The sequence below is a fragment of the Delphinapterus leucas genome, chromosome 2 (genome assembly GCF_059928025.1).
Source record: "Delphinapterus leucas isolate spDelLeu-1000000601 "Yukka" chromosome 2, BTC_Dleu_Yukka2, whole genome shotgun sequence".
NCBI lineage: Eukaryota > Metazoa > Chordata > Mammalia > Artiodactyla > Monodontidae > Delphinapterus > Delphinapterus leucas.
Genome location: NC_143130.1, coordinates 160,031,901 through 160,045,459, shown reverse-complemented (window position 1 = coordinate 160,045,459; position 13,559 = coordinate 160,031,901). Strand labels below are relative to the sequence as shown.

The following is a 13,559-nucleotide window of genomic DNA, read 5'->3' as shown; positions in this document are numbered from 1 at the left end:
CTTGCTGCTTTGGTTATTTTCAGAACTGTGTTAGGATTTTTACTACAATAATCTTTTCAGTCATCCTAGGTAATTTGATTTAGTTGTTTATCCTAAAGTTACATAAAAACTTTAATCCTCTTCTAACTTTTGCTTTCTTGACACTCTAATTTTTAAACTTACAGCTTGATCTTTCTCACAGTAGAGTGTGCTAAATACCTGTTCTATTAAAAATTAGTTATTAATGTATCCATTCTGCCCTGTCCCACCACCCATCTGTCATTTAGTTTATTATTTCAAAGATCGCCACCATATCTGCTTATTCTGTTATTAGCCAATCTCGAGAATTGATCCAGGTTTTACCTTTTAAAAATATAATTTTTATTACAAATATTTTATACAAAAAAAAGAGAAACCATTTTTTTCTTTGATTAAAAGTACCTTAATCCCATCAAGTAGAAATAACAGCTGTCAACATAGTGGAGAATACTCTTTCAGGCTTTTTTCTAGATGTATGGTTTCAAGAAGACTAAACTGTATATACTATTTTACAGCCTGCGTTTTGCACTTAACAGTTTGTCTTGAACATTTTCCCATATTATTTAATATTCTTTTACAATTTAATGGTTAATGGCTATAAAAAATTTTACATGTAAATATACCATAACAATATTTTTTGCTGGGAGACCATTTTAAGTATACCTTTGTACACATCTATGAAAATTTCCTTAGAGTTAGTTCTTAAAAGTAAACCTTAAAAGTAAAGTATAAAATTTGAAAAGACATTTGAGTCATATTGCTAAACTGTTCTGCAGAAAAGTAAGTCTGTTCCTTTTCCTGTACCTCAGCCAAGTGTATATTACCATTTTTAATTTTTGCCAAATATTTATTTTCATTCCTTTCTTTTTTGTTAGGGAGACTTCCAAACAAGTACAAAAGTAGAAGGTGTAATGACCCCCATGTACGCACCGTCACCCAGCTTCAACAGCCATCAACACTCTTGTTCTTGTTTCATCTTTGCCACTCCATATCCATTTACTCTTTTTTTTCCCCTAGATTATTAAGCAAATTCCATTGTTTTACCTGCATACATATCTCTAAAAGTAAGAATTTTTTTCAACAAAATGAAAAATACAATAGTAGTATAACACCCACAAAATTAGCTATTATTCCTTTATCACCCAGTACCCAGATTCCGTTTAGTTTTCCCACTTGTTTCAAATGTCTTTTTGGAATTGGTTTCTGTCAGTCGGTGTCCACACTAAGATGTTAGGTTTCTCTTAATCTGTAACAATTTTCCCTTCCTTGTTTTTAAGTGTCATTTTATTTGTTAAAGAAAGAATATCCTTTGTGCCATAGGATTTCCCTCATTCTGGATCTAGCTGGTCATATGCTAGTAATGTAATCAAACTTGTTCCACTATCTGCTGTCTAGTCTATGAACTGGAAGTTGGCTCTGAAGGCCTGGGTAGATTTAGTTCTATTTTTTAATCGATAATATTTATAGTTAGTGTTGTATGCTTCCCATTGCATTACCTGGGAGTTACATAGTATCTGATTGTCCCACTCCTAGTGATTGGTCAGCAGGGTCGGGTGGTGTCGGCCTGACCCAGCCATTCAAAAGTTCCTCATTGACCTCTCACCCAGAGCTTTTGGGAACCATTTCGTTTGTTGTCTGGATGCATTATTTCATTAGGAGTTTCAAAATAATGACATGTTAACTTATCATTCCTCCTGCATTTGTTATCTGGAGTTCTTTTCTAAAGAACTTTCCCTCATCAACTATTTGGTTACCCAGAAATATAATCCACACAGCAAGATAAATGCTTGATTCTTTCCCTTGAAATATTTTCAGATAATGATTTGGTGCCCTAGCGACCTCCAAAAGAGACCAGTGAATATGTTTTCTGTTTGTTTTGCTTTGCTTTTGAGCATCATTACAAATCCATGGGTTTTATACAGCTAGGCTTTACTATTTTGCAATCATGCTTTTTTATTGCTCACATTATTGCATCTTTGGCTCTTGAGAGTCCCTTTAAGTTCATTCCTTTGTCCTTTTGACTAATCGTAGGTAACTTTTAAACTTCTTCCTTTTTAGGCAGGACAAGATGTCCCAAATTCATCTTATACTTTTCCTTACCCCAAAATGAATCTCAGCCATTTCTCCAGGGAATCCATATTCCTTTTAGTGGGAAATTGTATTTATTTTAGATACTGTAATCTAGACACCAAGGATATGCATTGCAACTGAATTGTCATTACTAATAGGCCTTTTTGGTGGGTAAGGTTAGGAAATATAACATTGATATTGATTATTCTAGTTCAAATTAAATATTACAAGTGAGATAACACAGAGGGTCAGAGTGACAAACTCACAAGAATCAGAGATCCTACCCAGTATCAAACTTGACTAATATTTTCAAAGATATAATTATCACAAGACACAAGTCACAGATCTGTGGCTGCCAGAGCTGCTCCCAGGTCCTGTCTTACCTCAGTTAAGATGCTCTCTGGCTTATTTTAACATATGTTTTTAATATATGAGGCCTTTGAGTGATTGATATGGAGTGTCACTTCCACAAAAGGGAGCTATTTCGGTTATGAAACATCTCCAGTTTATTCCCTGATAACTGCATGGCTTGTGTGGTATTTTCTAGGAAGTCACGCCTGATAAATACTTACATCCTAGGTTTATGTACAGTGAGCAGTCTGGACAAACCAGGTCCAACCTGGTAAAGCAGTGCCCAAGTAAGGACTCTCCTGGTGGTAAATACCTTGAGTGCATTTGCCAGAAGGCCTCTTGTTAGCATGTGTCTCAGATGATTTGATCACGTCACCTGTCTGTCTCTCTGCCTCTTGGGCAGTAAAAAGAGAGAGTGGATTTCAAGTCTGCTGTTAGTCCTTTCCGCCCATCAGGATTTTTGCTTCTTTCTTTTATGTTTGGGTCTCCTTGCCCTGATGCTGAAAATCATGGCACCTAACAACATTAATGTTATGTTACTTTAATCAAACAAATAAAGTATATATCATTTCAAAATAACAATGGCAACCTTACCACTAACCACCGAATGCAGTGTAAGGTTTCTTTGTGGTTCTTTTTGTTCTTAGTATTTATTTTACTAGTGATTTGTATCAATAATATGATGTGTTTTAAAATCATTTCAGTAATGTTCTGTGTGGTCATACCAACAACTTTATAAACATTCAGATTCACTTGTTTTAGTTTTTCAATAATTGCTTTTTTTTATTCAAACTTGTTTTTAATGTATTATTAATACATGAAAAGGCTTATGTACATACATATAAGTTGCATATGCATGACTTTTTGTGTACTCCCAGCTACATTAGACCTGGGTTATATGACAGTTACTTCTAGACTTGCTTCCTTTGTCAGCCTCTTACCCATGTCTCTGCATATTGATCTTCCTAAAACCCAAATGTGATCCTATAATTCCCCTATTTACAACCCCCATTATCTTCCATTTGCCTATGAGATGAAGTGCTTGCTCCTTAGCAAGATTCACAAAGCCTCTGGGTGCATGTGGCCGCCATCTTCTGTGACTTCATCTCCCAAAGCTTCCCCCCATTTGCCCTTTTCCAGCGATGCTAAACCCATCACCCTTCTTCAGAGGCATATACAAGTTCACCCCACTGCTTAGGATACCTTCCTCACCCCCTTGCCCAAATCCATGTATCGCCTTTCTGCTCATCCTTAAAGATAAACTTAGGTTTCTCTTTTCTAAAGTAGTTCCTGAACCACCCAAGGGTAGTTATGAATCTCTTGTATGTAAGGACTTCTTATCTAGTGTCCCTGTTTTCACCCTTTCCCCTGATGCCAGTTATCTAATAGCAGGCAGACTGATCCTACTTCCTGTTCACAAGCCACCAATGGCTTCCTGTCACGTTCAGAATAAAATCCAAACAAGGCTTTATGTGGTCAAGCCTCTCCTCTCTGACCTCATCTGTCACTCACAGGACTCCAGTCACACTTGCTTTCTGCTGTTCGTTGGAACATTTCACACTTATTCCCAGTACCCAAGACCACACCCCCGGGCTCGATGATTCTCTGGAAAGACTCACAGGACTCAGCATATAGTCGTATTTACAGCTATGATTTATTACAGAAAAAGAGTACAGAGCAAAATCAGCAAAGGGAATGGTGCATGGGGTGAGTCTGGGGGACACCACATGCAAGCTTGCAAGGGTCTTCTCCCAGAAGAGTCACACGGTATGTGTTTAATTTACCCAGCAAAAAGTTGTGACAACACGTGTGAAATGTCTACCAGGGAAACTCCTTAGAGACCTAGTACCGGAGTTTTTATAGAGGGCTAGTCACATAGGTTCTCTGTGCCTAGCACATACCAAAATTGCAGACTCCCAGAAGGAAAGCACGTGTTCAGCGTAAATCATATTTTTTGTACAGTTGAGGTGAGTCACTCATAACAGTTAGGGTAGTGGGAACCCTTCCAAAATCTTAAGTTCCCAGACACAAGCCAAGGGCCAGCCTTGTAAGCAGGCCTTTTCAAGGATAGAAGTTTAGGCATGCTATTTTCACTCTACTCTACGTGGCATACCCCTTTGGTCATTGGCCAGGTTGTCTTCACAGCAAAATTATTATCAATATGACCCAGACAGCAGAGTGAGACCAACCTGCAGTATTGATTTCAGTTGTGCTCTTCACGTGTCTTAGCCAAATAAGAAATCCCATTAATCATAAAGGTCTATCTTAGACAGGTAGCTTCCTCCTTAAGTTTCTGTTTTAACTTTTTTTACCTGGCTCTAAGCATCAGTTCAGGCCCAGTACAAGTCTGGCCAGTAAGTTGAAGCTGAGTTGAAAGCCTTCCGGGGCTGAGGCAGTGTCGTGATAGGGTACACATACAGAAGTACAATCCCAAAAGGAATTTTTGGGAATTCCCAGAGAATCCCTAGAAACGGAAAGTTTACAATCGTTGGGCACCCCGAGCAAGACATAAATTAGGCAGTATGATGTGACTGCCCACTGTGGGTATCTTATCCTAGGGATCCCAGTCCAATCCAAAAAATTTAGTTCAGTGCTTGGTTTCAGGGGGACTGCCAATCAGTTCCAAACAGTTTTGTTGCCTGTGACAACAGTTCATCCACCTCGTGAGTGTGGTCAGCATCGGGAGGTTTTCTGCATAGAAAGTGCAGGGGTTGGGTCAGATCCTGCCGCCTCAGTCAGCGCTGCCGGGTATGATCATAGCTCAGCTGTCTGAACTCAGAGCGCTCTCAACAGCTTGGAGGGGTGCACAGAGAGTTTTCCTTCAGGAAAAGGAGGAAGCTTCCAGAAGTAATTTCGAAGAACAAAGATCATAATGCCCTCTCCCCTCTCTTGTGCCTTTCCAGCTGCAGGGGTTTTGGTTTATTTCCCTTGGTTGTTCTAAAATCAGTGTTTTCCCCTCAACATTCATAATTTTATGTTTTTACAGTCATCCCCTACTCTCATCCAGACCTTTCATCTGGAGGGGTTCTGTAAAAGAGGTGCAAAACATCTTCATAGAAAATCCCCTTTACACAGCCAAACCGGAAAAACGTCATTATCAGTCAGGACAAAACTCCTGAATTTTCAAAAAATTTCAAAATAGTTTTACATAACCTCCCACCGCTTTCACTGTGGTGACTTTATCTGGTGAACAGCCTAGAAAAGATCAGCCCCTTTCTGAGGATGGCTGCATGACTAATCACCTTGCACTCAGGCGTGTGCAGCAGGAGAGACGTGAGGGAAGCAGAGTCAGAGGTGTAGTCCATCGTTGCGAATGGCAGCTCTTCAGGAGACGCAGGCACAGGGAGTTGACCTCAGTTAGACATGCTCTAGAGGGGGTTGGAGTCGGCTCAGCCTGTCAGGAGTGATCAGAGGTCACAGTTGCTGTGATGTACCCTCTCCCAAATTGCAGCTTTCAGCTATAGCCACAAGTTAAGAATGTGGTCAGGCTCTGTGTCAGCACTATACAGGCAGTCAGCAGCTTGATTTCAGATGGTCCCATCAAAGAACAAGTCCTTTCCTGCTGGGATTTGTATGGGACCCAGATGGTGCAGCTGAGCAGCTGTGATGTCCTCATAGGGTAGACCCCCACAGCGAGGTGGCCTAATGTGCAGAGGTCACAGAGTATGAGTTTTCCTTATGAGCCTATGCCTGTTTTCAGTTCAACACAGCTCCCACTTAGGTTGGAAGCTTATACCAGACAATATCAGGCCTCAGCTTAGAATCAGATACAGGCAGTTAGGATCTGTGAATTCAGGAGTTTAAAAAAAGTCAGAGACTTTTCTTCAGCAGCAAAGACTAGATGCTACAGGCCAGAAAGGCCAAGTGGAAGATAAGGCTTTCCTATGACCGTCTGGTTTTGTCATTCTTCAAGTCCAAATCAACCCCTTCACAAGTATGCACATCGGTCTCTAAGGGACAGACCTCCACTTTCACAAGCTCTCATTAGCCAACTAAAACCTGCTTTTTAGAACTCTAAAAGTAGATCTCCATCTGTAGGTCACCTTTCTTTCTTATTGTCTCCCTTTTTCCAGAGGCTCCAACAAGCAAAAATTCATACCTTCCATAGCAAAACTCATCAGTTACAGAGACTTGTTCTGTTTCCAATACTCAGAGAGTTTAAATTCCAATCCGCCCACTGGCGGCAAAAAGCAAGGAAGTTGTGTCCCACTAACACATTTCTTTTTTTGCAGCTTCCCTTGATCAGGATGATTCCTCTGGCATGTATGCAGTTACAAGCATTTAACATTTTATATCCATTTTTACCATACATCCAGATGTCATAACCACAAAATATAAAGTCACTAAAAAATTTTCCTTTTTTCTTTTTTCCTCATTGCAAATTTACTTAAACTCCTAGCAATATGTTCAGTGTTTGCAGTGTTAGCATTGCAGCTGCCAGGGAAGATCCAGGCTGGAATGCAGGGGAGGAAGGGGAGTGGAGGAGGTACTGCAGCAGCAGCTAGGCTGAAAAAACTGCTGTGGTGTGACCTCCCTCCCTTTTTCTGTTGTTGTTTTGTTTTGTTTTATCTAAAATGTTGCTCCAGCCCTGGGACCTGATTTAAACCCCACCCCCAGCCCACTTGGAGAAGAGCACAATGCAGACTTTTAACAATTTTGGCCTTTTCACCTTCGGGCATTTGGGGCCCCTTTTTCCTCCCATGGAGGAGAGAGCAAAACCCAAAGGCATCACTTTAGCCAGCATGGCCAGAAGCAGTGTGGGATGCAGCAGGCCTACTCTCCAGGAGTTGGATCTATCATTTTCAATTCCACAGGTAACTTTTACCTCTCATAACATACAGCAGATCAGCTACTGCTGCATACCATGGATAACCCCATAATCAGCTGGGCACCAAAGATACATCACACCGGGCCCCTTATTCTTCTTTTCCCAAAATTTCACCGTCTATTAGTGAGTCAGGGTTGGTTTAGGGAACCCCACTTCTGATGCCAGTTGATATTGGGAGACCCCCTAGACCACCCCTGGGTTCAGTGATTTGCTGGGAGGACTCAGGGTATAGTTGTACTCACAGCTATGATTTATTGTAGTGAAAGGATACAAAGCAAAATCAGCATGGGATGAGGTCCAAAGGAAACAAGGTGCAAGTTTCCCAAGGGTCCTCTCCCAGTGGAGTCACACAGGATGCACTTAATTCCCCTAGCACAAGTGACAACACATGTGAAATGTCTTCCAGGGAAGCTCATTAGTGACCCAGTGCCTGGAGTTTTTAGTGGAGACTAGTCATGTAATCACTGCCCGCCTGGAATCTACCAAAATTGCAGACTCCCAGAAGGAAAGCAGATGTTGAGCATAAACCACATGGTTTGTACAAGCAGTTTAGGTACAGTGAGTCACTAGGGTTAGGGTGGCAGGAGCCCTCCCAGAGTCTAAGTTCCCAGATGCCAGCCAAGGGCCAACCTTTCAAAGGATAGCAGTCATGTCTGTTGTGTTAACTGTTTTCTGCATATCACCTCAGTAAACATTTGTTGAAAAGGAATGAATGAAAGGCCACCAAGAGGGGAACGATTACACTGTGGTATTCCCCTGTTACAGAATACTCAATAGTCATTTTAAAAGGAACATGTTTTGTTGGCAAATAACAGAAAATCCATCAAACAGTGGCAGGAGCAGAGGTTTATTTGGCTCACATGACCAGAACTCCATAGATAAGGTGGTTCAGGGCTTGTGCCATCAAGGGTTCCAGCTCCTGCTCTCTCTCCTGTTCAGTCTCCTTAGTAAATTGACTTCATCGTCATGTTTGTCCCAGCCAGTCACACCTGGTGGTAGCTGTATCTCCAGGTCCTAGGTCCTCAGGAAGAAGTGGTGCCTGCATCAGAGGAGCGGCAGCCTCCCTCAGACGTCACTAGTAGAACTGCCAAAACTATCACTTGACCATCCCCAGCCCTCCAGAGGTGAGGAAGGGGTTATGAATTGTTAGCCCGTCTACACTGGCTCCACCTGAAGGAATGTTAGTGATAAGTGAAAATGTCACATTGTAAATAATTCACTTAGTATTGAGAGAAGCCTGGGACCCGGGACCCTTTGCTGCAGTGCTGCAGTGCTTGCCCCTGGACACATCTCTCCTCGAGCAACAAATATATAGAAACTGTATGGGACTAAAAATAACTGCCTGTGTGTGACAGTGGGGCAAAATTATGGACAAAAGATAACAGAGACCAAAAAACCCAACTGCCACTTTTGAAGAGCCACTTTTGAAGAGCCTGGAGCAAAAGCAGGGGGTCGGGAGCAAAAGCAGGGCACTGCTCATGCCTCCTGCACACGCCACCATAAAGGGGTGGGCAGACCACCTAAGCCACCGCTCCGGCCCAGCCCCTGGACACACCCCTACCCTCACCCTGTATAAGGAACCAGCTCTCGCCCCATTGATCCTCTGTTGCTCAGGGTGCTCCAGAGAAATATCAATAGAACTGAAGGCCCTCTGCTGGCAGAATTCCTTCTTGCTCTTGTTCTGTTAGGCCTTTAACTGATTGATTGAGGCCCACCCACATTGTGGAGGGTAATGTGCTTTACTCAAAGTCCATGATTTAAATGTTAATCTCATCCAAAAAACACCATCACAGAAACCCAGCGTTGTGTTTGACCAAACATCTGGATGCTGTGGCCCAGCTAAGTTTATACACAGAGTTAACCATCACAGGTCCCTTATGGGAAAGAAAGCCATTTGTTTCCCCACATTTGCACTTGAAAAGAAAAATGAACCTCTTTTCTAGGAACAGTCATTACCTTTGGAGAAAGATAATTTTCAGTGGTAACTAAAGATGACAGTGATTTTTCTTTAATTTTGTATACTTTCCCATTGCTTGGATTGTCTTTTCTACAGTAAACACACTACCCTAATAGTCTTAAAAAAAAAAAATCAAATAACCAGCATCTTGGTCTGTTTTGAATGGCACTGAGCTTAAACTTAACTAAACATGCTTAAAATTGGGTTCTGAAGTAAGAAAGTTGGTTGAGTAATAGGATAGCATTTTTGCTTCATTGTCACATGCAAGGGGGGGGTGGAAAGGAATAAACAAACCTTAGTACTCTGACTAAACAGAAGATAAATGGTTAAGGAAACATAGGCCATAACCTACAACAGGTCTATAATGTAGAGCTTTCTTTTATCGTTGTTTCTTTTGTTTGGTTGTACAAGAAATTATTTGTGGAAAGAAACGCCTTTGGGAGACCATCCTTGTGGAAAAGCACCCCACCAGGGCTTTTGAACTCAAAATGCCTTTACAGCCATTATTTAGTGAAACTCACTGTTTTGTTTTGTTTTAATATTTATTTATTTATTTTGGCTGCATCGGGTCTTAGTTGTAGCACACAGGATCTTTAGTTGCGGCACGCATGTGAGATTAGGCATCGAACCCTGGCCCCCTGCATTGGGAGTGTGGAGTCTTACTCACTGGACCACCAGAAAGTCCCCAAACTCACTGTTCTTAAGCAGCAGTTTTCCTGAGCAAGTTTCACTCTGGTTTCTGACTGCCTGTCACCTAAGTGTCGTGAAGCTTTTGTCACTTTCTTCTGGGCACATGGGGCAGTGCTTTCTTCTTTTGAATGATTATTTTCACAGAGAGAACTGAGCTTATATGAACTCTGATCTTAATGTTTTTGTTCATTCTCTAGGTGACTACATTTCATTAATTTTCTGAAAAATACATCTTAATCCTTAAAGCAGTGCCTTCCTTAGTATAGTCTGCATGTCTGTCTGTCCTTCATTAATGTAATTTCTCAACTCTAGTTAGCAATTCTCAACCTTGGGTGAAAACAGTCTTCTTGTAGCAAATAACATAAAATTGTTATTTTCCCTAGAAGATTACTATACCATATTTCTCAGTCAACGGTAAATACCTCTTTATTTGGCCTATACCATTTGCTTTATCTCAAGTATGGTTTGCTTCAAATCATCTGTTATTTGTGTTCCGCCTGTAGTACTTTAGGAAGTTTGATGTTAATTGGTTGGTTGATTGAGTTTTTATCTTTGTGTTTACTAAAATTGCTGAACACTATGACAGTTATCTTGAGGTTGGTACCTTTTTAACGTTAAATGTGTTTCAGTTTTTGACTATAAATACATTTGACTATAAATATAATTTTTGACTATAAGTGTGTATATACATATATATATATATATATATATTTTTTTTTTTTTTTTTTTTTTTTTGTGGTATGCGGGCCTCTCACTGTTGTGGCCTCTCCTGTTGCGGAGCACAGGCTCCAGACGCGCAGGCTCAGCGGCCATGGCTCACAGGCCTAGCCGCTCCGCGGCATGTGGGATCTTCCCAGACCGGGGCACGAACCCGTGTCCCCTGCATCGGCACGCAGACTCTCAACCACTGCGCCACCAGGGAAGCCTGACTATAAGTATATTTTTGACTCTAAATATATTTGACTAAAATGCTACTTACTGCTGTATATTTGGAAGTACAAAATTGCTTCAAACAAGCAGCATGATTAAATAGTCGTCTTATTAACAGAATACCCATCTAAACTTATAGATATAATATCAGTCTTTAACAGAGTGTAAATGCTCTTAAAATGAGGAATTTGAGAGCTAAATCCCTTGGCTTTATCTGTATGGATCAAGAGGTTGATGTTTTTGTTTTGTTTTGATCTTACAATTAAAAACGAGGAAAAGATGAGTATTTGTATTCCAGGACATTTAATTCAGTACCAATAGCAACATTCTAGCCACATTTACATTGTTTTCTCTTGGCAACTGAAGAAAAACATACAACCTAAAAGTTGCAATTTATGTTTTATTCGGGGACCTTACTGAGGACTGTATGGTGAGAGACAGCCTCTCAGATAGCTCTGAGGACCTGCTCCTAAGAGGTAAGGGAGGAACCAGGATATATAGTTTTTGCTGGGAAGAAAAAAATGCATGTAGTCAGACATCAAAATATTACTGCTAATCACAAAAATCAGACATCTCAAGTTAATGATTTTAGTGCTTTTCTGTGTTTGGGAAGATGCAAGAGTCTGGGCTCATTGAAATTATTCCTTAGATATGCATCTTAACTATATAGAGCCAGTATCCTGTTTTTCTCCATCCTGAATTCCCCTCAGGGTGCACTGTTGGGGATGCAGCTGCAGTGGCTGGTGGCTCTATGGCAGACAACATTCTTTGTTTACTGAATGGCAAACGACAGTCTTTGCCCACACTCTTGAATTCTTTCCACCAACGTTCAAACATGCTATAATATCTGAATATTAGAAAAACCAAGACTTGGCCCCCAGTGCCCCTCCGACAACCACCTTACTCCTCCACTCCCCTTCATAGCATTATTCTTTGGAAGAGTTGTCTTTATTCACTGATTTTGCTTCCTCTCTTTCCATTCTCTAATCGGAGTGTGACGAGGCCCTGGTCCCCTCCAGACCACTAAAGCCACTCTCCTCCAGGCGCATTCTAATTGCTGAATACCTGGTCAGTTCTTGGTCCTTACCTTACTGACCCCTCATGTATTTTTTTCCTTTCTCTGAAGATGCTTTCTTCACTTGGCTGTGGTTCCTCGGAACCTGCCTGATGTTGAAACGTAAGGTTGCCCCCAAGACTCAGCCTTTATCTTCTGCTCTGTCTACACCATTCTCTAGTGACCTTTGATTCCATCTGTGTTGATGCCCAGGTTTCTCTGTAACTCCTGCACTGTAGTTGAGTTAACCAACCTACTTATCATAAACCTTTGAGTTCTTTTTGGCTTTATGTTTTTAAAATTGTGATGATGCACAAATGCTCTCTTGGACATACCTCTTTGTATCTTCGTGGGAGCACTTCTATTAAGTAAACATCCCAGAAGTGAAAAAATGGGATCGAAAGGTGTATGGAGCTTTTCAATTCTAACAGATATTATTGAATGCCCCTTTACACTTCTGCCAACGGTATGGAAGTTCCCATTTACCTATATTCTGGCCAGCGCTGAAGGATTACAGGTTCGGATAGGGTTTGGGGTGGGAGCGGGGCGCGGGGGGGGGTGGGTTGTTAAAAACCTTTCTAGCTTTCCTAAATGATTCTAATTGACTTTGCAAGAGCAAATTTCTGCTAGTTTAAATATAGAGCAGCATTCTGTTCATTATTATAAGTTCTCAAATACCGTTAAGTTAAATATCTTACTCTCAAGGTCTAAATAGATTGTGATACTATGTCATGTTTACATGAAGGTGCAGAGTTGACTTAACACATTTTTTTCCCTTTCATTTTAAGTGTCACATTTGATTACTGGCTACCATTAACTCAAATTGCATATTCAGTCAGCCTCATTATGCCAGAGCGGTGATTACCATTGTTTTTAAAACTGGTACTGTTTTCATGGCTGTTTTTAAAATAGTAGCTTCGAAATTCTTAGAGAATTTCTCCATGGAAGAAAATTAACTGAAATCAACGCTATTGTGAGGAATATCAACTTGAGATTATTGACTTGAAACCAGCAAGTCCCAGTCAGTACCTTTTGGAAGACTTTAAAATAAGTTTAAAAGGTAACAGCAGTTTCCCTGTGGTGATTTTGCTTGGAGAAGATAGCTGAGAGATACAAATTTTCTTTCTACTAACTTAATAATAAACACATTATTTTGACCAAGATATTTCGGTTTTACTAAATTGATAAAGCAGGTGTACCCTAGGAGTTCTTCCTGCTTAAGTTAGTGCTGACTCAGTAGTAGGTTAAAACCTTTTGTTGCTAAAAACCTTTGGGTTCTCTCCAGTTTCTTTTCTGCTGTATTGTTCCATCACATGAAAACGAATGCTTTCCTGTATTTGAACCACTTAGAAAATATAAGTTCTGGCAAATTAGAATTCTTATGACAATTCTTATTTGCTTTTAAAACAGAAATTTCTGTTATCATAGGGAAAAATCAAATATACTTTAAACCACTGTATGTTATTTAAGTTGAAATTCAAGTTTACAAACTGCAGTTGTACAGATATTATCTTTCCAAAGCAAATTTGAATCTAGTAGCAGTGCATGGGAGCGCCTTTTTCAGATTCTGTAGTCAAAGTGATGCCTCTGAGGTTGTTGATAAAGGATGCTTTGCTTATATGTTGCATTAAAGATCATTTCTTAAAAAGTGGACAAATCGA

The 13,559-nt window shown here is 40.5% G+C and overlaps 1 protein-coding gene across 5 annotated transcripts in view; it reads left to right on the top strand.

Moving 5' to 3' along the window:
* SEL1L (SEL1L adaptor subunit of SYVN1 ubiquitin ligase) overlaps positions 1-13,559 on the top strand; it is a 56,628-nt gene that overhangs the window by 6,739 nt on the left and 36,330 nt on the right. The gene's annotated exons all lie outside the window — the stretch shown is intronic.